This window comes from Panicum virgatum, chromosome 1K (assembly GCF_016808335.1).
Source record: "Panicum virgatum strain AP13 chromosome 1K, P.virgatum_v5, whole genome shotgun sequence".
Lineage (NCBI taxonomy): Eukaryota > Viridiplantae > Streptophyta > Magnoliopsida > Poales > Poaceae > Panicum > Panicum virgatum.
In genome coordinates, this window is record NC_053136.1 from 11,080,104 (window position 1) to 11,104,698 (window position 24,595).

Sequence of the window (24,595 nt, forward strand, 5' to 3'; positions counted from 1 at the left end):
GAAGCTGTTCCAGTAGGCAAACCTAAAACCTCCCAAATATAATTGTAGAGTGAAATGTTTTATGAGCAAAGTTAACCATGCGTGTTGTTTATTGGCAAAGTTTCATTCGTTTTGGATCATGCAATTTATAGTATCTTCAATTTGTTTCCTTTTTACCAGATCATTAGATTGCAATTGATGAATGGTGTCATGAGAGACGAATGGCTGACTTAAACCACTTCTCATTTGTTCTATTGCTGTGCTGTCTGGTGATACGAGGCTAGTAGCATGGTGTTGCATACTTAGTTACAATTGCACTCAGAATCACATGATTTGAATTGGCCCTTTTTTTTTTGCTTCATAAGCGGTGTCCATTATGGTTCATGTGTTACTCACAGCCGGGTACCATGCATGGCAATCCGAATCTCTACTCTCTTTGCAATCGGCTGGGATACTGAATCTTTACAGGCTACGCAATTAGGTAGGATGCTGACACCCTATCCATGTCGGGTTTTTTCCTATTGATAAGAAAACCGGCATTGAAAGGAGCTATGAACCAGCCCCAACCGCAATGAGGTATTAAGTTATGTAGTAGTGATGATATATTTTTTTTTGAGGGGTAGTAGTGATGATGATATATAATTCGAAGGGTTTGTTTCGAACTCAATGCAATTGAAATTCTAAAGTTTTATGGGATTATGTGTGTATGAAATTCGTGAAGTTACACCAGAAAACTAGGAGCCTCATGCTCATGAAAAATTGCATGCTACTGAGATTTTATTTTCAAACAGAGAAAACTACTACTTTTCTTTAGAAAAATTGCTTGGATATGGCTAGAGCATGAAGGGTCATGCAGTCCTTCTAGGGCATGTATTTTTTTTCCTTGGGAAACCTTTATACTCGAATACTGAATCTTTCCCTATGCAATAATGCAAATGTACATCCACCGCCATTTTTTTATGACAAACAGGACTACGTTCATTTTTTACATAAGTCCAAATTGTTCACATCACATGTTATTCCAGACAACACAAAGGGAGAACTCTCTCTCTCTCACACACACACAAAAAGGGAGAAACAGCCATGGAAAGAGCAGCTTTCATCACTAGGCTACTGGTGGAATGAGGAATTCGGACGCATCAGTGCCTGGTGCTGACAAGAGCCATGTGGGTGATCAGGTCCAGAATCCGGTTGCTGGATCAAAGCAGATCGAGAAAGCGCAGGAAACTTGAGGCCAGTTGAAGATTTAACTTTCAACAAACAATGCGACAAGTGGCAGCAAGATCGCTCTCACCTGTAGGCCCACTTCTTGTCGTACCATGACACAAGCTTCATGAAGGAAGAGCTCAGTCCGACACCAGCCTTAGCGTCAAAGATGCTCGACCTGATTTCGATATACGAAAACAGAGGCGATTTAAACCACCTTAATTAGGTTATGTGCCTGGATTATTCAAGTAATAATCACCTGGGATCTCCAACGAAGTCATTGGAAACAACGTCCTCATCTGTGTATCCTAGAATAAACTTTCAGAGCGCCCTCTGATGCCACTCTGAAGCAAAGAGATGATGTGTAAGGTTTGTTGCAGAGTCTGGAGCGCTACGCCATCGAAAACTATTGACAACTCCTTTTTCAACAAGGAATCGAGCAGAAGTAACATGCAGTGAATAGATGAGAGTTGTAGATAGCATACCTGATGGCTGCTTTCACATCATCATATGAGGCACTTCTCTCGATCCAGCATGTCCAGTCCACAACATAGACATTTGGTGTTGGAACCAGAAAGAGCATGGCAGTGAGTTTCCCAATTTAGCTCAGGTATGACTTTTCCAACAGCCTTACAGTACAGAGAAATCAATCAGCTAAAGGTAAAAGTTTTTTTTATTTTTGAAAAATAAACATACGCACACTGACACACAGCGTGCCTTTTTACCTTAAGAATTGTTGATGCGTCAGTGGGGCTAGGAATTACATTTTGACCAGCACCACGCACGTCCTTTTCTCCAATCCTTCATCCAAATCTCCAAGGGGCGTCAACGGTGTTCTGGCGACCTGGACATGGAAAATAAGATTTTTTTTTTGAATGTAACTTGAAATTAGAACATGACTTATAATAGATAAAGACAATTGGAAATGATCAGTAACAAACCTGATGTGGCATGAACAATTGTCATAAGGCCCTCAACAATGCCAAACTCCTCATGAACAACCTACACGCCGTGGTCTACAAATGAGTGGCATTGGGATGCTGGTAGAAAATGTGAACCACAAGAACTGTTTATCGTGGTTGTCATGTACCATTGCTCAACACGTAAAAGGACAGAAACAGGGGGGGGGGAGGCAATGGTAGCTTAAAAAGATGTTGAGCATGATGCAAGAATTGCGTGAGCGCGAGAATTGATGAAAGCAGAGTTAAACCGAGGGAGATATGGCTAAAACAAGGTTCTAAGGGCTTATTTATGAGAAATTTGAACTTCCAGAGGCTAGATATGAAGAAGCTAGGGGCTAAAACCCAATTACAAGTATAAACTGAGGTCTAATGTGTAAAACAAGGGTCTAAGGACGGTAGGCACAAAAACTAGAAAGAACAAGGGCTAAAACATAAAGGAAAGAATCTTTTTTGTAATTACTTTTGAATTCAGATGTATTGAGGGTTGATTTTAGAGAAACAGCGGGGCTTTTCAGAAAAAGAGTTGGTGGGCGGCTAGGATTGACCGGTATTGACTTGGGTCAGATCGGACTGATCCGTCATATCGAGATCGGACGGTGTGGGAGCGGCTCGGGCTTGCCTCAGCTAGGTGGGTGGCTCGACGATGGGTTGGCAGGATAGCTCGGCTCGCGTGGTCCGGCTTGCGTCGTGGGACTCGGCTGCGCTAGCAGCTCAGGATGTCAGCGGCGAGCAGTCGCGGCGTTGAGCTCGCCGAAGTTGGTCGGAACAGTGCTATGGTGCTCGGCTTCGTACGTAGAGAAGTTGAGGAGGGAGAGGAGACGACGACGGCGGTGCGGCGGCTAGGGTGAGCCCATGATGGCGAGGCATGGACAAGGAGCTCCAGCATGCAATTGACGGTACGGAGAAGCTAGAACCAGAGGGGAAAAGGGCCGGCAGCGGTCCTCACCACGCGGCGATGCTTCAGCGGCGATCGGAGTTGTTGGGGGCGGTGACGTGGTGAAACGGAGGTTGAACGCGCGTGGCGGCGTTGTGTGGTGGTGGCAGGCGGAGCAAGAGAGTGACCGGAGGAGGGTGGTTTGGAAGAGAGGAGCAGCGTGCTCGGGTGCGCGCTTTATAGCAGGTGAAGAAAGGGAGAGGAGAAGGGGAAGGGCACCGGCGGTGGTGCTTGGTAATGACTGTGATATCCATGAAGGAGAGGGGATGATGGCAGCAGTTACTGGCGGCGAGAGGGAGGTCGTGGGGGCGGAAAATGGCGGCCATGGATAAGGGGGCCATCAATGCGGCAGTGAAGTTGAGAGAAGGCGGGAGAAAGAGAGAGGAGTAACGGTCGGACATGAATGCAGGTGAGGGGAAGGAGGCCAAATGACGGAAGGGGGAGGGGGTGGGGAGTGAGAGCAAGAGAGAGGGGATGGAGGTGGATCGGGCTGGGGATGAGTTGGGCTGGAGTGGGCTGCGCAAGGGGGGGGGGGGAGAGAGAGAGAGAGAGAGAGAGAGAGAGAGAGAGAGATGGGCTGGACGGTTTTGGGCTGAGCGAGGAGAAACAGAGCAGGAGGGAGAGACGGGGTAGCTAGTGTTTTTTTACTCTTGTTTTTTTCTTCAGAAATAGGGCGTTACATCTATTTTTGGTGCAAGATTTTATTGCGTGGTTTTGAAGAGTGTCATGTTATCAATTGATTATTGCATTTATGGGTGAAACTAATCAGTGCATAATTTCATTACAGCATCACCAAGATTGAAAACTTAGTAATAAAGCTAGATAAGTGTCATTAGGATGAAACTCCTCTCATCTAATAAAACCCCCCTTCTATGTCCTCGTAATAATCATCATGTCAAAAAATTGCTGATATGGTATAAAAATTTAAGAGAAAATTATTTTCTTGGTCCTAGTGCTCAGTTTCTTGGTCTTTTTTCTCTTGAACTTGGCTATTTGGCTCCAAAACAAGTTTCGTTTAGTTTCTTGGCCCTTCGGTCAATCGCAGTTAGGGCTACAATCTAATTACATTCAAACACATCAGTTTAGGTTTTTAGCTAAGAAAATGACAACATAAAGAATTTTTCCATGAATTTTGGTATTTTCCCCACTAGTAAAATAATTTCTAGGCATTTATAAATCTATTTTAAGTTTTAAAATCACATAAAATTGTAGGAACATGGTAAATAGTGAAAATTTCACTGGACTCAAATCTAAGCATGCTGGATTCAGAAAAAATCATCAACATGTCATTTAAGCTATGAAAAGTAGAAATTGCTATTAATAGAAAACTGTAGGTGACGGAAGGGCCGAGAAACTAAACAAAACTTGTTTATGGGCCAAATAGCCAAGTTCAAGAGAAAAAAGACCAAGAAACTAATCGCAACTCTTTTTAGAGCTAAAGAAATAATTCTCTCAAAATTTAATTCCATGAAACTCCTGATGCTCCCACTGAAACTTGCCTAAGAGACAAGTTTGGGAGGACATGATTAATAATCTGAGAGGACATGATTGGACAAGCCTAATCACGAATTAATTGTGTCCACTAGTCTGGTACAATATGTCTATAGAATGGTTGATGCATTAGTCATTTACCCCTAACAAGTATAAAGGGGCATAAAAACAAGTAGTCTAATGGCATTGCCACACCAAATTCATACAGTGGTTGTCATAGACTCATAGTCAAATATGTGGTGGACCCATCAACATAATATCAAGGTGTAAACTTTCATATCAGACACCTAAATTAAGATTTGAATTGCATATTTATTTGAGTTGATAACCATAAAAAATACTATCACATGCAAATCATTGATTAAAAAGAAAAGGAAAAATATTATTATCATCCTAGAGATCTATGCAACCATGCTGAAGAAGTCAAACTAAGTATAAAAAGGATAAAGCCTTCATGTTTAGATAAATAGATGGATCATCATGTACTCCTAGTAGATATAAAATAGATGAAGATCGTACACATCTAACACCTGTTTCTTTTGCCATCTCATACTAAAAGCCAAATACAGTTCCATGATACGAGGGTTTTAAGTCAAATTGCTCTTTGATTTTTTTTGGATAACATTCATGTTTCGTTAGACCAAAGATCCAGCCAAATCTCTGGTCACCAAACGAATAACAAAGACTGGGCTTGGTCCGTTAACCATGGTCAGTTCTAGCATGGAAAATGTGTCACAGATTTCGTTTCCAAAAAAAAACTATGTGGCACAGATTTACATGTCCCATCAACTCCTTTTTTTCTTCATTTTTTCCTGCCGCATTAATTAGTTCTGTTTTGACCTCCCGCAAAACCCTAGTTTAAGTTGGGGATATACTCTCAAATAGTTTTGTTTGATTGGAACACGGAGAATCACCTAAGAAAACCGTACATCCACAATTATCACATGGTTCTGACCTTAGTTGACTAATTAGGCGTGTAGTTAATTGGTAGCCTTGCTGAAAGGGCAAGAAGGGGTTAGTGTTGGGGTATAGCCCGGTCCTCTTGTGGTAACCGTCTTTGCTAAGATGCTGACCATTAGGGAGGGTTATAGTTGAAGCCACTACTGAAACTCTAGCGGACTATCTAGTTTTTTTCATGTCTTTGTAAAAGGCTTCGTGGTGGATCTGTCGCCACTCACTAAAGGAAGTATTTAAGGGCCTTGCAAACTAGTGCAAAATAGGGAAACACGATTTGTGGCAAAAGTATACAACTTTTGCAGAGTGTAAAACTGATATATCAGTCATGCTCACGGTCATGAACGGTATGGACCCTCACATGATGATTGAACTTAAAGAATAACTTAATTTGTGGTACCTTGGTTTTGTTACAATGTTGTTTGCTTTATGTATAAGTGGGTGGTATAAACTTAAACTTAGTAATCAGATGCTTGTAATTAAAATATGACCAACTAAAAATACTAACCCCTTTAGCCTCTCTTGGCCTTGCATGTTTTCTTGTACCTGTTGAGTACCAACTATAAGAGTACTCACATTTGCCTTACTGCTGCTCAGAAGAGAACATTGAAGTGGAGAACTATGACGACTTCGAAGAGTTCTAGGCGTGCGTTCTTTGCCATCTGCCTGTGGAAGAAGATATTGCCGAAGATTTCGTTTAGGTTATCGATGAAATATTTAAGACCTTTTGAGTCTATTTTATTCGGAGTCTATTTTATTCGGAGTGTAATAATGCTATTTACTCTATCTTGTTTACTTTTTTAACATTGTCTTTGATACATTTACTTGACGTCTATTTTTATATGTGTAATTTGATTCTGTCGCACATATGAGATGCATTCGGATCCTTTTTGAAACCGGTTGCGACAATAACCTTAAGTGACAAACTACTTGTGACATTAAGTTTGACTCTACTTCCAAGTTGCGCATAGGTTGAGGACGAATACGGTTTGCAACTTATCATGGCCTATATAGTATATGCACTGAAGGTTATCCACTAAAATATTCACATCCCGGCTTTCGTTTTCGTTACATCTATATATATAGGAAAAACCCAATGATTTTAGTGTAACGATAACACAATTCCTTATTGTGTTTATAACACATTATAAATTTACAGATGTTCAGTAAGATGAATTAGTTCTAAAATAATGAAAGATGGGTTTAAGCTTTGTTCTATGCCGTTTATCCCTCCATTAAAAAACTTAGTCATTTTAGTTTTGACCTTATTCAAACTTATCTAACTTTGATCAAATTTATACAAAAATCCACCAATGTTGTCTATCTTTGAAACAAATTATAGAAAAATACGCCAACATCTATAACATCAAATTAGCTTCATCAAGTTCATCATGATCCAAGTTAACATATTTTTCTATAATTTGCTCCAAGTTAAAGATGTTCGGTTTAGAATAAAACTAAAATGACTAACATTTTGGAATGGATGGAGTATTGACCAATAAATTTGTCGCCTTTAAATGACAATAAAACCCCCACGCAATGCATATGAACATCTCCGCAATTCACTCTGTTCGGTTGGATCACGGCCTCTTCTCAGTTATATATTGATCATGTCCTCATTTCTTAAGTAAATGCCAAAATATCTACAACCACAAAGTAATAACCCTTAAATTCTCACATCTTTTTTTGAGAAAAATAAATATTCACATCTTGTTATATGTTTGCTTTTAGATGGTATGATGGATTTCTCAAGCATAGTAGATTGTGCTAAGTAACTTCAGTTCACGTATTTATTATACTTCCAAGACTTAATGAGGAATTTTACAAATATACAGAGACATGTGTCAAGTGAATTATAACACCGATACGCTAAAACTTTGCTCTATGTTGTTAAATTACCAATGAATTTTGTCATTGTTACATCTACAAAAACAGGAGCAGAGCCACGTTGCTCATGGATATACTTGCTGGGCTGTCCGGTTGAAAAACCCAGTCGGTCTGTGCCATGGAAACAAAAGATGGAAGTGACTGGTTTTGGCCCATACGCTGGCTTAAAAGGCCCATCAGTGGGAACTCAATTGGGCTGCATTTGTTTCATATGTCAGCTAATTCCACTGAACCCCCCCCCCCCCCTCCCCCCTCAAAAAAAAAAATCTAATTCCACTGAAAAGAAGAAGAAAAATGAATGATATCACCATAAAAGAAGTGAACGATTATGGAGCGTTTAAAATTTGGATTTTTTTTAGAAACTGTTTGAGAATATGGCCACCACCAGTACATCCCCAACTTAAACTAGGGTTTTGCAGGAGGTCGAAATAGAATTAATTAGTGCCGCAGGGGAAAAAATAAAAAAAGGAGTTGTTTTTTTAGAAACACAGTACAGACGCAGACGCTCACAAACACGCACACACATTCATCTCTATGAATACACACACGCAAACCCTACCCCTATGAACATCTCCGAGAGACTGAGCCGGCAAATCCTCGAGATTGACGAAGTCACCACAGGCATTCCGCTGTCGACGGGAACGTCGCATACCACTGAAAGCACAAACGCCGTTAAATCCTAGAAAATTCACTCCCATGAGGAGTCGAACTCAGAACCTCAGTTGCTACTGAGGCTCTTGTAACCACTAGGCCCGCAGTGGATATGTAAATCGGTGCTACATGGCCTTTTTTTTAAACGAAATCTGTGGCACATTTTCCATGCTAGAACTGGCCACGGTCTAACGGACCAAGCCCAGTCTTCGTTATGCGTTTGGTGGCCACTGACCAGAGATTTGGCTGGGTCTTGGGTCTAACACGAAATTTGAGTGTATCCAAGGAGCGATTTGACTAAAAACCCTCAGATCATGGAACTGTATTTGGCGTGAGATGGCATAAGAAACAGGTGTTAGGTACAACAGATGTGTTATATATGACAATATGAGTTTATGACAAATGCTGCATGATTTTGGTGTGGCAATGCCACTAGAGTGCTGGTTTTTATGCCGTATTTATACTTGTTAGGGGTAAATGATTAATGCATCAACCATTCTATACACATATTGTACCAAACTAGTGGACATAATTAATTCGTGATTAGGCTTGTCCAATCATGCCCTCTCATATTGTTAATCATGTACATCTAGGGGTGGTAATGGGCCATGGCCCTAGTGCTCTCTTCACAGTCCAACAAGGCCTTTAAATTATTTAGTTCAAAATTGTATAAGATTAGAGCCCGACCTTTTTAGGGCCCGGCCCTTAGATTTTCTAGTTCAAAATCTTGGGCTGTTTACCACCCCTATGTACAGCTGTGCATACAAGGAGCGAGTTCTTCCTTCCATTCCATGCCACCAAAAGTTTGGACCACTCGTCTTTCAAGTGACAAACTATTAATAGCAATTAGGTTTGACTCTACTCCCAAATTGGATATGTTTAGGATGAAAACCGTTTCCAACTTATCATGGCATGTACTAAGGTTATCTGCCAAATATGCACATCTTGGGGTTTAATTTTCAGTAACATCTATGTATATGCAGTGTGGTTTGGTCCATCGTCATAGAACCACCCCATGATTTTAGTGTAAGAATAACACAACACCAATCTTAATAGGAAGTTATAGGAGTGTCATGAGCATTAAATATCATACGATGTTTTTAAGTCATTCGACTAATCGTAATTAGTCTTGACTAATCACGCTTATCGGTCTGCCGATATCAATAAGGGCCACCGACTCTATTACCTCGACTAGAACTCTAGTCGTCCCACTAATCGTCGACTAACTGCAATTAATCATACAATTAGCATGTGGACGACTAGCGTTTAGTGTACAACTCAAGGTCTGGGTAGCTTTTGGGCTTGTAATTTGGTGACTCATTAGGTTTTGGTATATGAGTCTCTCTAGGCGAGAGTTACTTCGAGGCTTCTAGCTGCAAAGCCGTCGTCCGTCCGCTCATCCGTACCGGTGCCTGTCCACACCACCAGCCGCCCATCCGTACCTGCAGCGCCCGAGCACCGTTGGCCGCCCCATCCTTGGATTTCTTTGTTATTGCAGCGGCAACAACTTGCGAACCTGAATTTATTATGTTTGGATAATTTGGAATTTGAATTCAGCAGCAATGTTTTTCTAACGGTCTTCTCTATCTTGCTATTGTTTTAGCGCCAATCTAGTTAGTCTAAACCACATATCAAAACTCACAAATTACAAAGTTAGTGACCATGTGAGTATCTGACCGTCAATATTATCTTGATATTTGCTTTAAACAACATACTATATATAAGTATATGGGACTTATATATATAGTATCGGTCCTGGAACATATAGGACGACTAGACTACGACTAGGCTCAATTAATCGAGCTGATCGACAACTAATTATCTTATCAATGTCCTTACAACTAGGTTTGATAATACGATTTGAAATATTGATATCATGCCATATTAGCAAATTTGCTGACATGGCAAAGTCATTTATGAGGAGAGAGGATGGGAAATGTCATAGGATGAGACAGGAGTGTCATCACCGTAATACTCTTCCGGCACAGTTACCAAGTCTCCGGTCTTGATAACTGTGCAATGACACTCCCCACTGAAAATGCACAGCCTAAATTTGCAGATATTCAATGAGATGAATTAGTTCTAAAAATAATGAAACTATGGGTTTATGCTTCGTTCTATGTTTTTTATTACTCCATTCAAAAAGTTGGTTGTTTTAGTTTTGTTTCTATTTAAACTTTGTTGTCGGTCGAAACCCACCGGCGAGCAGCGACAGGCAACACGAAGAGCCGGGAGGTCGCCGGGGCGCTGGCAGGCACTGCTCCCTCGTCGGCCCGCAATTCCAGCAACGCGCTGCGGCTTGTGAAGACGCAGGGCGTGCCACCTGACCTATACCCGATCAGGAAGGTGCGGACGTGCTTGCGAAGATTGATCTGCACACACAAACACGTGGAAACGTAAGTCCGAGCCGTGGTCGGCTCCCCGGGACGACTCTTGCATCGGCTTTAAAGAGCCGATCAAGTCCCGGTGTCAGATCGGATCTGTATCTATCCGGATATTGATGAATAAAGCAAATAACTATAAAGCTGCTTCAATTAAATCTAGTTGATCTAATCCACAACGGTAAAGGCTTCACTGCTAGACCGGAACATCCTACACGTGACTAGGCCTAATAAACGTAACAGATAACTAAACCACACCCAAAACAGAGGCCTAAGAACTAGCAAGAGCCGATTCCTGGATCAATTCCCTGTTAAGACTAAAGCAAAGCATCTAATACGCCACCGGATCGTCCAACCCGTTTGCAAGGCCTAACCTAGCAGATATTACGCCAACTCTTAAGAACAAGAGCAAACCGTGACAGATCAGATCTACTAAACTTAAAAGAAGCAGGGGTTGCCTCTGTGCAACTAATTCTATGCGACAAGAACTAGCATAAGATTGAAACGTGATAGCACAGAGACAACATGATATTCGTAGATGATAAGCAACAAAGCACAACAGATCTACTAAAAGCCATGCTACGAACATCAAGATAACTAGCATTACTCGCCATAAAAAACGCTTCAGTACGAGTAATACCAAGATAAGAGCAAGAACAATGCTGCCCTGATCGCAAGAAGCGATCAGGGCAGCATGGCGCTTACTTGGATGAAACCCTAGGTTTAGGGGTGGCGATGCGCCGAGATTGTTGTTTGCGAGACATGATGACGCTCTCCTTTACGAATAACAAAGGATATATATTTATAGTCCGGAGACTTGGAAAACAATCTAAACTAATCTTGTCCCGATCGGACTCTATCTCCAATCTTAAACTAAATCTAAGGATACATGGCCCATGTGGCCCAGATGCTCACGCAGGAGCCGATTTATAAGTCTTCTTAGTCTTTTGATTTAATCCCATCTTGTTTTTGGCCCATAAATTAATCCTGTTAATTTATGGCGATAACACATGCCCCCCTGGTTTTTGGCAATGATAGTTCCAAAACCAATCCGTCGCTTCATCTTCCTGTTAATGTTCATTAAACACACTGCAACCACCAAGGAAGACGCAACGTCTCTGCAACTGGCTCCTCGTAGAACGTGAAAACTGCCGATCCGTCTCCCATCTTTTCACTATTTAATCTCACCCGAATCGGCTCTTTTCCACAGCAAACTCCTTCTTCTTCCTAGAGCCAGTAGCGCAGAAACCCCAATCCTTCACTAGCCATGGCCATCTCTTCCTCCTCCGACTCCAACTCCTTCGGAGACTCTTCCTCCTCTTCTTCCCCTTCTTCTTCCCCCCTCCCTGCTTCTTCCATCGACTCTATTCTGGAGAGTCGGGAGCCGACGCCGGAGTGGGACCCGACTGCAGCGTACGAAGCGCTGACTCCTCTGCATTGGGATGCAGAGGAGTTCGATTTCGGGGTTGCCTCTGAGGAAGACGAGCCCAAAACTGAAGGAGAAGACCTCCGGCTCCTGTTCCAGGAGGAGTCGGAGAGCGGCGAGAAGGAAGACCTCTCTTCGGACGAAGTCGACCCCTCCTCGGAAGAGGAGATCGACTCCCCGTCCGACGACGACGAGCCGATGGGCGGAAAGCCCTTTCGGTTCCTCGGGTCCTCCGAGGAAGACAGCGAGGAAGAGGACAGCGGCGGCGGCGACGGCTGGAGCAACTCCGGGTCTGAAGGCGGTAGCAGCGCCTTCAGCAGCGACGACGACGACGACGATGACGATGACAACAGCGGGGGTGCGCCAGCCCGTAGCCCCAAGCGCCGTAGGTACTAGGTACCTACGAACAGTAGAAGTAGTGTTGTAGCGTCGTAGGAGTAGGATCACAAAGCCGAAGGATCGATTTCTTTGTAAAATCGGCTTTCCTTGTAATGATTTCGTATATATGAAATCAGTTTCCTTTAATGAAATTGAATTTCCCTTCAATCCCATGTGTCTTCGTTTATCTTCCAAAAAGCCGATGGCAACGCATCAGGCTTCTATAAATATCCAAGAGCCGACGAAATTCAAACTAGAAGCAACCCGCATAGGAGTAGAATATCACTTCCACCTTGAACCAAACTCTTGAAATCGAGCGCAATTCGAAAACCAAACTCCATAAACTCGAGCAAGAACTCTCCAAGCAGTCGGAATTCGAATCAGAACCCACAGCAATTAAACCTCGAGTCAACAGATCTGAACCATGACGGATTCTACAGCTCAGACGACAAGCTCTGCAATCGATGATGCGGCAATCTGCGGCCTGATGGTAATATTCGGCCTAATCCTTTAATTTTCTTCAGCTTACGAAGCTTCTGAAACTGAAACTCTGAAACATGACACCATACGCATACTTCTGAATTTCTGAGCTTCAGGTGTCAGACATCCTTCTGCCGCATCCCCTCAATCCAAAATCTTTCTGTCTTGGCCCACAAACCCATGAAAATCCCATAGATTTGATCTCTTGTGAAGCAAATAGGATCCCTTTTGTGAGTCAAAACATCGATATGAACCTTTGGGCCGACTGCTTAAGAGCCTGGCCTAACCCCCCTGAGAGTTGGATTACATGGTACAACAGAGTAGCAAAAGCTCATATGCCCTTGTGGCAGGATTTGAACATAGCCGATGCACTTAGCTTATCACTGTCACCCCTTGACAAAGATGAAAATCTTCTGAAAACCATCGGCTACTTCTGGTCTGATGCACTGAATTGTTTCCTCTTTGGTCATGGACCCATGACTCCCACTCTGCTAGATGTTGTCATGATCACTGGCCTAGATATTAGTTCTCCTAATCCTGCTCACAAAATGACAGAAGTCCCCTTCAAACTTTCTTCCAAAGTTAACTGCACAAACTGGGGCACTTACATGAGTCATCACATGAAAATAAAAGGTCCAGTGACTGAGAATGAACACACAGCCTTCTTAAATCTTTGGCTAGAGCACTTCATCTTCTGTGGTCCTTCTTTAGCTCCAACTAAGAATTATCTTCCCTTGGCCTATCACCTGGCCCACGGCAATCGCACCGGCCTAGGTAAACTTTTCCATGGAGAAACCTACAGATATCTCCATTTGATGACATCTAACTTGCTTAACCAAAAGAAACTGAGAACTGGAGGCCCTTGGTGGTTTATTCAGTTGTGGGCACAACTATACTTTCAGCACCATATCCCAAACTTCCAAGGTCTGACCAAGAACTCTTTCCCTGATGAGAGTGGCAAACCAATTAGATGTACTAGCTACGACCAAGCTTTGTTCAGCCTTCCTGGCAGTAAATTAAACTCAACAGATGCAGCAAATTGGTTCAGAGTCTTCTACAAAGGACTAAATAATCCTCTCTACTTCCCATTTACTGAATCTGAATCCTTTGAGAACCCAACTGCCTTTAGATTAGATAACTTTGCCGATGACGACAGCACTCGGCATCTATATTCTCTGATGATTCGACCTGGCTTCCTCCCCGTTGGCATCAGCACCTCTAATAGAATTATCAAGCCAGGTTATGAATCTTACCAATCAGCCATAGCAGCTCGGCAATTTGGCCTAGGACAGGTCCCTCCCCACTTCCATATTCACCACTTGGTGGAGAGCAGACCGATCTGCCTGACGGTCTTACCAGTTCAAGATGCTACAGCATGTTCGATGACCTCCACATCCCAATACCAGCCGATCTGTCCTTCACCTCTTCATCAATCGGCTTTGATACTTGGTGGAACATGTGGAAAACTTATGTCTTCAGAAAAGCTTTAGGTCCTCGACTGCAGCAAATCGATCTTGAATATGTAATCCCCGAGGAAGAGGTACTGAATTTATGCACTTTATTCCTTCTAAGTCCTTTATCCCTTTCTCTTGGCTAATCCTGCTCACCCTGTTAGCAGCAACAAGATGGTCCAGAACCTATGACCAGCAACGGGAAGCCATTCCACTTTCTTCCAACTACCCCTGATACACTCTTCTGCAAGGGATCACCAACAATGAAGAAAGTGATAATGACTGTTCAGCCAGACTTACTTCAGTCGGCTTCCAAACGAAGACAAACTCCTACAAGCGCTGCCCCCCGAGTCTTGACCAAGAAAAGGAAGATGATCACAAGGCGAGTGATCAAGAAACCAGCACTAGCTTCTTCGAGTCCATCAGAGTCCAATACCAACCAGGTAACTCATTTCTCTGAAACTTCTTCTTTATCTCATACATGTGTACTCTGGTTGACTGTAATTTTATTTTCAGGACGCAGCTGAAGAAATCCCCAATGCAGAAAACCTGGATCAACATGAGCTAGCTGCAACTCCTGATGCACTGATGGATGCAAACGAAGAACAAGCCGACACGGTCGATGTTCTCGATGTCAACACAAGCTCTAACAGGACGATTGCTCTTGAATCGCCCAACACCTCTTCAGAACAGGTAACATTACAAAACCAATTCTGAATCAGCCTATAGCTTTATAAATGCACCTTGCTCTAACTCTAGATATGTCCATAGGGCTTTGACATTTCAGGTTTGCTTTCCTTTGACCCGGCATCAATGGGTCTGACTGTCCCTGGAGCAGAGACATCATCTTTGCAGCAATCGGCTAATTTGGCACATCAGCTTCAACTCATCAAGGATCTACTATCTACTCCGATCACTGCTCTGGTTGATGATTCCAGCAAGATAAAGAACATCTTCGAGCAAATAAAAACCCAACTTCCGGAGCCGTTGCAAATCTAGCTCTGGCCAGCCAGCAACCTTCCATTCTTTCGGATAGAAGTGAATAAAGCACAACAACGGATGGAAGCACGTCGCTCTCAAGCTTCTCTGAAAGCTAACATTACCCAAAAGTGCAAGGCCCTCAACCAGAAGAAGGCAACTCTAGATACCAAAGCTGACGTGTCTGCCAACAAGAAGCGACTCGACCTCCTGAAGAAAGAACTGGCAGAACTCGAAGAAAAGGTCCGTACCACCAAGAAGCTCATCCAGGCCGAAGAAGCTTCCATTGCAAACTCCGAACAAGAGACCCAGGAAATAACCGAGCAGATACAAGCAGAGTTTGCAGAGATAAGCACCTTGAGTCGGCAGATAGTAACAGGCGATGACAAGGATGACGAAGCAATCACAGCACGAGCAGACGCCGTCCGTATAGAAGCCATCCATGTCATAGAAGAATTCCTGAACCAGTAGATAGGCTCAAGATACAATTAGTACTGCCTGTTAACCTGAAACTTGTACTTGTTTAAAAACATCTTAAGTCGATGGTTACACATCGGCTGTTTCGTTCCTCATATGTATTTTACTATATTTTTTTACAAGCCAACTCAACGTGTTGGCCTATCTCTTTTCTTTTCTCTCTTTTTTTTACTGGCCAACTCAGCGTGTTGGCCTGTCATGATTTTTTTTGCGGCCAACTCAACGTGTTGGCCTATTACACTGCAGCCAGATGGATCTCATCGGCTTTTCGTTACTCGCCTTCCCACATGCTCGGGAAATACTTCTTGAGATGTTGGCTATTGATAGCAACAGGAAACTTGATACCGTCCAATTCCTCGAGCATGTATGCATTCCCAGGCAAGACCTGATCAATCTTATACGGCCCATGCCAAGTTGGAGACCATTTACCAAACTTTTTATCTTTAGTTCCTAATGGCAATACTGCCTCCCAAACCAAGTCTCCAACCTGGAAATCTTTAGGCCTGACCTTCTTGTTGTACGCACGAGCAACTTTAGCCTTATTTTCTTTGATCTTCTCCAGCGACCAAAGCCTTAGTTCTGTCAGGTCCTCCACATTATCGTTCATCAAGGCTGCATACTGTTCAGCGGATAAATCATTCTGAAACTCGGCACGCCTTGATCCGGCCGTGATCTCCCATGGTAACACAACGTCTTGGCCGTAGACTAGATGGTACGGCGACGTCTTGGTGGATCCATGACATGAAATACGATATGCCCACAAAGCTTCTGCCAACACCTCATGCTAGCGCCTAGGATATTCATCGATCTTTCTCTTTATGAGCTTGATGAGGCTCTGGTTGGATGCTTCAGCCTGTCCATTAGTTTGGGCATAATATGGAGATGATCTGATCAGCTTAATTCCCATGTTATCGGCAAACTTCCTGAATTCCTCTGATATAAAGACCGATCCTCCATCGGTCGTAATGGTCTGAGGAATTCCAAATCTATGGATGATGTGCTCTTTGATGAAGCTGATCACATCTCTTGACGCTACTGACCTCATGGGTACTGCCTCCACCCACTTTGTGAAATAATCTGTGGCAGCTAAGACCCATTGGTGACCCTTGCTAGACGATGGGTTGATCTGACCAATCATGTCCATGGCCCAACCTCTGAATGGCCACGGCTTGTTGATAGGATTCATTACTGACGCTGGCACTATCTGAATTTTGCCAAACCTCTGACATGCCTGACATCCTTTATAATATTTGAAACAATCTTCAAGCATGGTAGGCCAATAATATCCCGATCGCCTAATCAGCCACTTCATCTTATGAGCCGATTGATGAGTACCGCAAGCTCTTTCATGAACCTCATGCAAGAGCCGATTTGACTCTAAAGGTCCCAGACATTTAAGTAGTAGTCCTTCCAAGGTCCTGTAGAACATGTCATCCCCTATCAGAATATACTTCATAGCCTTGAGTCTTTATCCTTCTGGTTGCCCCCCGAGCCGAATCCTTCAAGTAATTGAAGATATCGGCTCTCCAGTCTCCGGGTTCTAGAAACTGAACCTCCACATCGACTCCATCGGCTGCTTCCCTGTACCCGGAAGCCATCTGTGCCAAATCATTGGCTTCATTGTTCAGAGTTCTGCGTATCCAGTGGAAATTGATGTACCTGAATTGCGACATCAACTCACGGCACTGCATCCATATTGGGAAAAGAGCCTCGCTCTCGCATCTATATTCTTCCGTGAGCTGAGAGATCACCAGCTTTGAATCTCCAAAAATTTCCACCGCTTCTGCACCAGCTTCAAGGAGCAGTTCCATCCCCTTGCAAACGGCTTCATATTCCACCAAATTATTAGTGCACGGGGCAGTCATCCTGATGGAAAAGGAGTAAGTCGCCCCTCGAGGCGACACCAACAGAATTCCCACACCGCATCCATCATCACAAGCCGATCCGTCGAAGAAAATAGCCCAAGCACGAACAAATAGTGCAGCAATATCCGTGCTGATCCTGTCTGCAACAAGATCCACCAGTGCCTGTCCTTTGACTGCTTTTGCAGGCTGATACCGAATATCGAACTCTGACAATGCAAACATCTATTTTCCCAGCCGGCCTTTCAGGACAGGAGCCGACAGCATGTGCTTTATGACATCCGATTTGCATATGACAATTGTTTCCGCCGAGAGCAAAATATGGCGAAGCTTTGTACATGTAAAGAATAAGCAAAGGCAAAGCTTCTCAATTTTAGGGTACCTGGTCTCGGCGTCTAACATGCGCCTGCTGAGGTAGAAAACTACCCTCTCCTGGCCGTCGTGCTTCTGGACTAACACCGAAGCAATAGAAGTCTCACCCACGGATAGGTACACGTAGAACGGCCTATCTTGCTGAGGAGGAACCAACACTGGAGGCTTGGACAAATATTCGTTAATTTCATCGAAAGCTTGTTGTTGTTCTGCCCCCCAGCGAAACTCATCATCGGATTAGATCTTTACTAAACCCATGAATGGCTCAATGCGTCCAGACAGATTAGAAATAAATCGTCTGACAAAGTTAATTTTACCGATAAGCCTCTGTAACTCTTTCTTTGTAGTAGGTGGCTTCATTGTCTTCACAGCTTCTTGACTCTTCAGGCCGATCCCAATTCCCCGTTCATGCACCAGGAATCCCAAAAATTGACCGGCCGATACTCCAAAGGCGCACTTCTTTGGGTTCATTTTGAGCCCAAATCTTCGAGTTCGCTCCAGAACTTGACGTAGATCTTCTAGATGCCCCCCAGCCGATTCGGACTTGACCACAACATCATCAATATAAATTTCTACCAGTTTGCCGATGAGATCATGAAAAATATAATTCATGGCACGTTGGTACGTTGCACCGGCATTTTTCAGTCCAAAGGTCATAACCAAGTACTCGAACAAGCCGACTGCGCCTGGTACTCTGAACGCAGTCTTGTTCACATCTTCTGGGGCCATGAAGATCTGGTTGTAGCCGTCATTACCATCCATAAAACTCATCATCTTGTGGCCGGCAGCTGCATTGATCAATGTCTCTACAACAGGCATCGGGTATTCGTCTTTTGGCGTCGCTCTGTTGAGATCTCTAAAATCGACGCAGACACGCCATCGGCCATCCTTCTTTTGTACCGGTACCACGCTAGAGATCCATTCTGCATACCGGCACAGCCTGATGAACCCAGCATCCAACATCTTCTCCACCTCTTTCTTGACTTCTTCTAGGACTTCGGCCTTCATCTGATGTGCTCGTTGCTGAAACGGCCGAAACCCCTTTCTTAAGCGGGAGCCGATGCTCGACGATGCTTCTATCCAGACCGGGCATTTCGGTGTAGTCCCATGCAAAACAGTCCCGGTACTCTTTCAGTAGTGCAATCATCTCCTCTCGCAAGGCCGGATCCAACTTCTTGCTGATAAATGTCGGCCGTGGCTTATCCCCAGGACCGATGTCAACCTCTTCCAAGTCATCAGCTGACGTGAACCCGTATCCGAGTTTGTCGTCGTCTAAAAAATCAGCTGTGAATGCAAGCGAGTCTTCGTTATCCACGAGATCAGCGGCAAACACAGGGAGATGACAGGAAAAATTATTAGGCCAACCGCACGGGCTGGCCGCCTCTATAATTCCATCATCATTCGAAACCAAATAGTCCATGAGTGGCCAATTGCCAGAGCAGGCCATCGTGTGTACATGATGTAACAATTCTGAACTCACATAGGATTTTTCTATTTTTTGGGGCCGATCGCTGGGACCGGCCTCTCTATTACTATTACATCCCGTAGCATGCCAGGATGCGTCTACTCTGTGAGGCTAGTGGATAAGACCAGCCTCAGTCCATTTTTTGTCGCCTCGATCCGATCACAGTCTTCCAGGGCGATCCCTGAGATCGGCTCTTGTCCATCTGCGTCCCAGGCATTCATATCTGCAAGCGAGACTTTGCTGGAATCATCTGCATGGACCACTTCTACTTCATCGCCATCCCATTGGACCAGATACTGATGCATTGTGGAAGGGATACAGCAGTTGGCATGAATCCAGTCCCTCCCAAGCAATACTGTGTATGTACTCTTGCTGTTGACGATGAAGAACGATGTTGGCACAGTCTTGCGACCCACTTTCAGCTCCACATTTAGGACCCCCATCGCCTCTGATGGCTGTCCATTGAAGTCATTAAGCATCACATTGGTCTTGATCAGATTGGCAGAAGAACGACCCAATCGGCGCAGCACAGAGTATGGCATCAGGTTGACTGCGGCGCCAGTGTCGACCAACATCCTGTTCACAGGCTTGCCATTGATGAAGCCCTTGAGATATAATCCCTTCATGTGCTTGTAGATTTTCTCCTTGGGCTTCGCAAAGATGATCGGCTGTGGACCCAGATCCAGCTGTGCAACAGCCGATTCTTCCAGCTGGGGTGCCCGAAACTCCGATGGGAGCACGAATACCATGTTCACATCAGCTGATGACTTCTCATTAGCTTTTGTTTGCTCGGGGCGCCACTCTTTTCTCGGAGGGCGTCCCTCCTCCCTTCGCGGTCGCCTGATTTGCTCCGCGAGATCCGGACGCGCTTTCCTCAGCACGTCGAGGTACTTTGCTTCCGCCTCTTCCAGATTGCGCAAGCGATGCACTCTGCGCTTCTGCGACCGATTAAACCCGTTAGGATACCACCGTGGATGATGGTATCTGTATTCTTCTTCTTCTTGCTCGGAATCGCCCCTGGTTGGCCTCTTCATACGGTCATCATGACGTGTTTCGGGCCCTAAGCGCCGGAACACTGATGTCTTGTCCTGCTGGTGTCCTCGAGGCCTGCACTCCAAGCAATCATCTACAGTAAGCAATCGGCTCATGCCGGAGTTCCAACAGTACCTGAAGAACGGGCAATGCCAGTGGTCGCGTACACCCTGGCGTCTCCCTAGTGTCCTTCCTGAGTGGTGCTCGTACTCGTCTTCTTCCGATTCGTATCGGCGACGCAACTTGTACTGGTACTGTTATTTTTCCAGAAGCCGATTAGAAGCTGGAAGCTGATTGCGGATGTGACGCACTTGTTCTTCGGTCACATGCTGTTGTTCCAGTTCGCGTCTATCCTGCGGCCGTTTGCCAGAAGCGGCCTCTCTCCTCTGCTTGTCATGGCGGCGCACGGGCCCCACCATGTTGATCTGGAATGCCAAATTCTGGCCCTTGGATCCGAGATCTGACAGCTCTACCATGTTAGCTTGCGGGAAAGGCTTTGTGTCAACCTTCATCGTGTGTTGAGCCAGGATTAATCAGCCTTGCTCGATAGCCGATTGAATCTGACGATGTAGCTCCTTGCATTCACCCGTGGAATGAGTGAACGAGTGGTGCCATTTGCAGTACAGTCTTCCCTGCAGCTCTTGTGCCGTCGGCAACTTGTGATTCTCTGGGAGCTTCAGCTATTTTTCTTTGAGGAGCAGATCAAATATCTGCTCTACCTTGGCCACGTCGAAGTCGAAGCCCTTCACAAGTCCCTGCTGTTTGACCCACTTGCACGGGACAGGGTTTGCCCCCCGGGTCTACTCTGCCACGGCTACTTCTTGCTCCTCGCCAGATCCATCAGATTCTTCCGCCTGGGCCATGTTTACATGGCGCTTGAACTTGTCCTGGTACAGCTCAGGATGGTAATGTTCGTATGCTGTAAGCTTCTGCACCAGGTGCGCCAGAGATGTGAACTCCAACTGAAAAGCTACATCCTTGATCGGCTTAGCGAGTCCCAGGACAGCCAGATCGACTGCCTCCTTCTCTGTGATGCGTGACGACTAGCATCAGTTCTTGACCTCCCTGAAGCGCTGTATGTATTCTGACACAGTCTCTCCTCGCTTCTACCTGACTTGGGCGAGGTCGGCAATTCCAGCTTCAGCAGTCTCCGAGTGGTACTGGGTATGAAATTGATCTTCAAGCTGCCTCCAAGTTCGAATTGAATCCGGAGCCAGCGATGCATACCATCCAAAAGCCGGGCCTGTAAGAGATTGGCCGAAGAACCGGACCCTCAACGGATCCGACACTGAGATCATCCCAAGCTGCGTTAAGTATCGGCTCACATGCTCGATGGAGCTGGCTCCTTCTGACCCGTTGAATTTGGTGAACTCAGGAAGCCGATACTTGGGTGGTAGTGGGATCAAGTCATAGTCACTTGGATACGGCTTGGAATAGCCGATCGCTTTCCTCTTGGGCAGGATGCCGAACTGGTCTCTCAGTATTGCGCTGACCTGCTCCACACTAAGAACTCCTGGGGCCGATGGCTCAGCACTGAACCCAGTAGCGTACTTTGCCAGCCACGCTTGTTTTTCTGCGTCTGCTCCAGAAGCTTTTGGGTTTACCATCTGCACCGCGCGTGTTGGATTGACGCTGTCAGGGATGTAGGCGCATGTATAGCCATGCGGGATCTCCTTGGGTGGCTCGGTGAGGAACTGGCCTTCTCCGGGATCACCGCCGATCTTGTGGATGACGTAGATCGGCGAGCTCTGTGGTCTTGGAGCCGCAAATGAGAATGACAATTGCGGCCTAGAATGCAGTGCAGCCTCCTCTGTGTGACTCCCCAGGGTTGGCCCCATGGAGAATACTGGTTCTTGATTATCTCCTGGATGACGCGGTGTGCCATGCGCTCAAGCTCGTTCATCAGGCTCTGAGAGTGCCGATGAAGCGCATGGGCCACCATGTAGTTCATCTCCTGACGCAGGGCTCTGGTGCGCTCTTCAGATGGTACAGACAGATCTACATTGTCAAGAGCGCCTTCTGGTGAGAACCCCTTCCACCTGATGCCATGGTTGCGGGTCTTCTCAAAAGAGCCGATGAGATCGGCTTCCAGCAGAGCTTTGATCTCATCATACTTCTTCTTGTGTTCAGGAGGGAGCTCTTCATACGTGACGGGCTTGGGAGCGGGTTCTTGATCTTGAGCTCCAGTCATTGTTGCAGTGGACGTTGTTGCCGAGAGTGGTCCCACTGGGCGTGCCAGAATGTGTTGTCGGTCGAAACTCACCGGCGAGCAGCGACAGGCAACACGAAGAGCCGGGAGGTCGCCGGGGCGCTGGCAGGCACTGCTCCCTCGTCGATGGCCCGCAATTCCAGCAACGCGCGGCGGCTTGTGAAGACGCAGGGCGTGCCACCTGACCTATACCTGATCAGGAAGGTGCGGACGTGCTTGCGAAGATTGATCTGCACACACAAACACGTGGAAACATAAGTCCGAGCTGTGATCGGCTCCCCGGGACGACTCTTTCATCGGCTTTAAAGAGCCGATCAAGTCCCGGTGTCAGATCGGATCTGTATCTATCCGGATATTGATGAATAAAGCAAATAACTATAAAGCTGCTTCAATTAAATCTAGTTGATCTAATCCACAACGGTAAAAGGCTTCACTGCTAGATCGGAACATCCTACACATGACTAGGCCTAATAAACGTAACAGATAACTAAACCACACCCAAAACAGAGGCCTAAGAACTAGCAAGAGCCGATTCCCGGATCAATTCCCTGTTAAGACTAAAGCAAAGCATCTAATACGCCACCGGATCGTCCAACCCGTTTGCAAAGCCTAACCTAGCAGATATTATGCCAACTCTTAAGAACAAGAGCAACCCGTGACAGATCAGATCTACTAAACTTAAAAGAAGCAGGGGGTTGCCTCTGTGCAACTAATTCTATGCGACAAGAACTAGCATAAGATTGAAACGTGATAGCACAGAGACAACATGATATTCGTAGATGATAAGCAACAAAGCACAACGGATCTACTAAAAGCCATGCTACGAACATAAAGATAACTAGCATTACTCGCCATAAAAAACACTTCAGTACGAGTAATACCAAGATAAGAGCAAAAACAATGCTGCCCTGATCGCAAGAAGCGATCAGGGCAGCATGACGCTTACTTGGATGAAACCCTAGGTTTAGGGGTGGCGATGCGCCGAGATTGTTGTTTGCGAGACGTGATGACACTCTCCTTTACGAATAACAAAGGATACATATTTATAGTCCGGAGACTTGGGAAACAATCTAAACTAATCTTGTCCCGATCGGACTCTATCTCCAATCTTAAACTAAATCTAAGGATACATGGCCCATGTGGTCCAGATGCTCACGCAGGAGCCGATTTATAAGTCTTCTTAGTCTTCTACTTTAAGCTCATCTTGCTTTCGGCCCATAAATTAATCCTATTAATTTATGGAGATAACAAACTTATCTAACATTGATCCAATTTATAGAAAAATACACCAACATCTATATATAACATCAGTTAGTTTCATTAAATCCATCATGAAAATATTTATTTGATATTATGAATAATGTTAATATATTTTCTATAGCTTGATGCAAGTTAAAGATATTTGGCTTAGAATAAAACTAAAGTAAATTACCAACATTTTGGAATGGATCCAATAGATTTGTCACCTTTAAATGACAATAAAACCCCTATACAATGCATATGAACATCTCCCCATTGTAGATCTAGATTTGATCAACCAACTCCATATATATACCCAAAACAAATAAGTGGATAGAGTTCATAATTAGGATGGTCCAATCATGACCTGTTCTCAGATAGTATATTGTATTAATCATGTCCTCATCTCTTAAGTACGTGCCAAACTATATGTCTACAACCGCAAAGTAACACTTAAATTTTCACATCTTTTTTTTAGAAAAATAAATATTTCACGACTCTTGTTGTATGTTTGCTTTTAGATGCTATATATATGATGGATTGCTCAAGCATAGTAGCTTGTGCTAAGTAACTTCAGCTCACGTTTTTATACTACCAACAAGGATGACTTAGGGAGGAATTTTACAAATATTCAGAGACAGATGTCAAGTGAACTATTAACGCTAAAACTTTGCACTATGTTGTTAAATAACCAATGAATTTTGTCATCGCTATATCTATAAAACAAGATCTATAGGAACACTTTTTACTGTGTGATACAGCTAGATCTGGTCAGAATAAT

The 24,595-nt window shown here is 44.6% G+C and overlaps 1 pseudogene; it reads right to left on the reverse strand.

Moving 5' to 3' along the window:
* Positions 1 to 1,118: 1,118 nt before the first annotated feature.
* On the reverse strand, positions 1,119 to 20,878 carry LOC120652532 (annotated as a pseudogene).
* Positions 20,879 to 24,595: the final 3,717 nt, after the last annotated feature.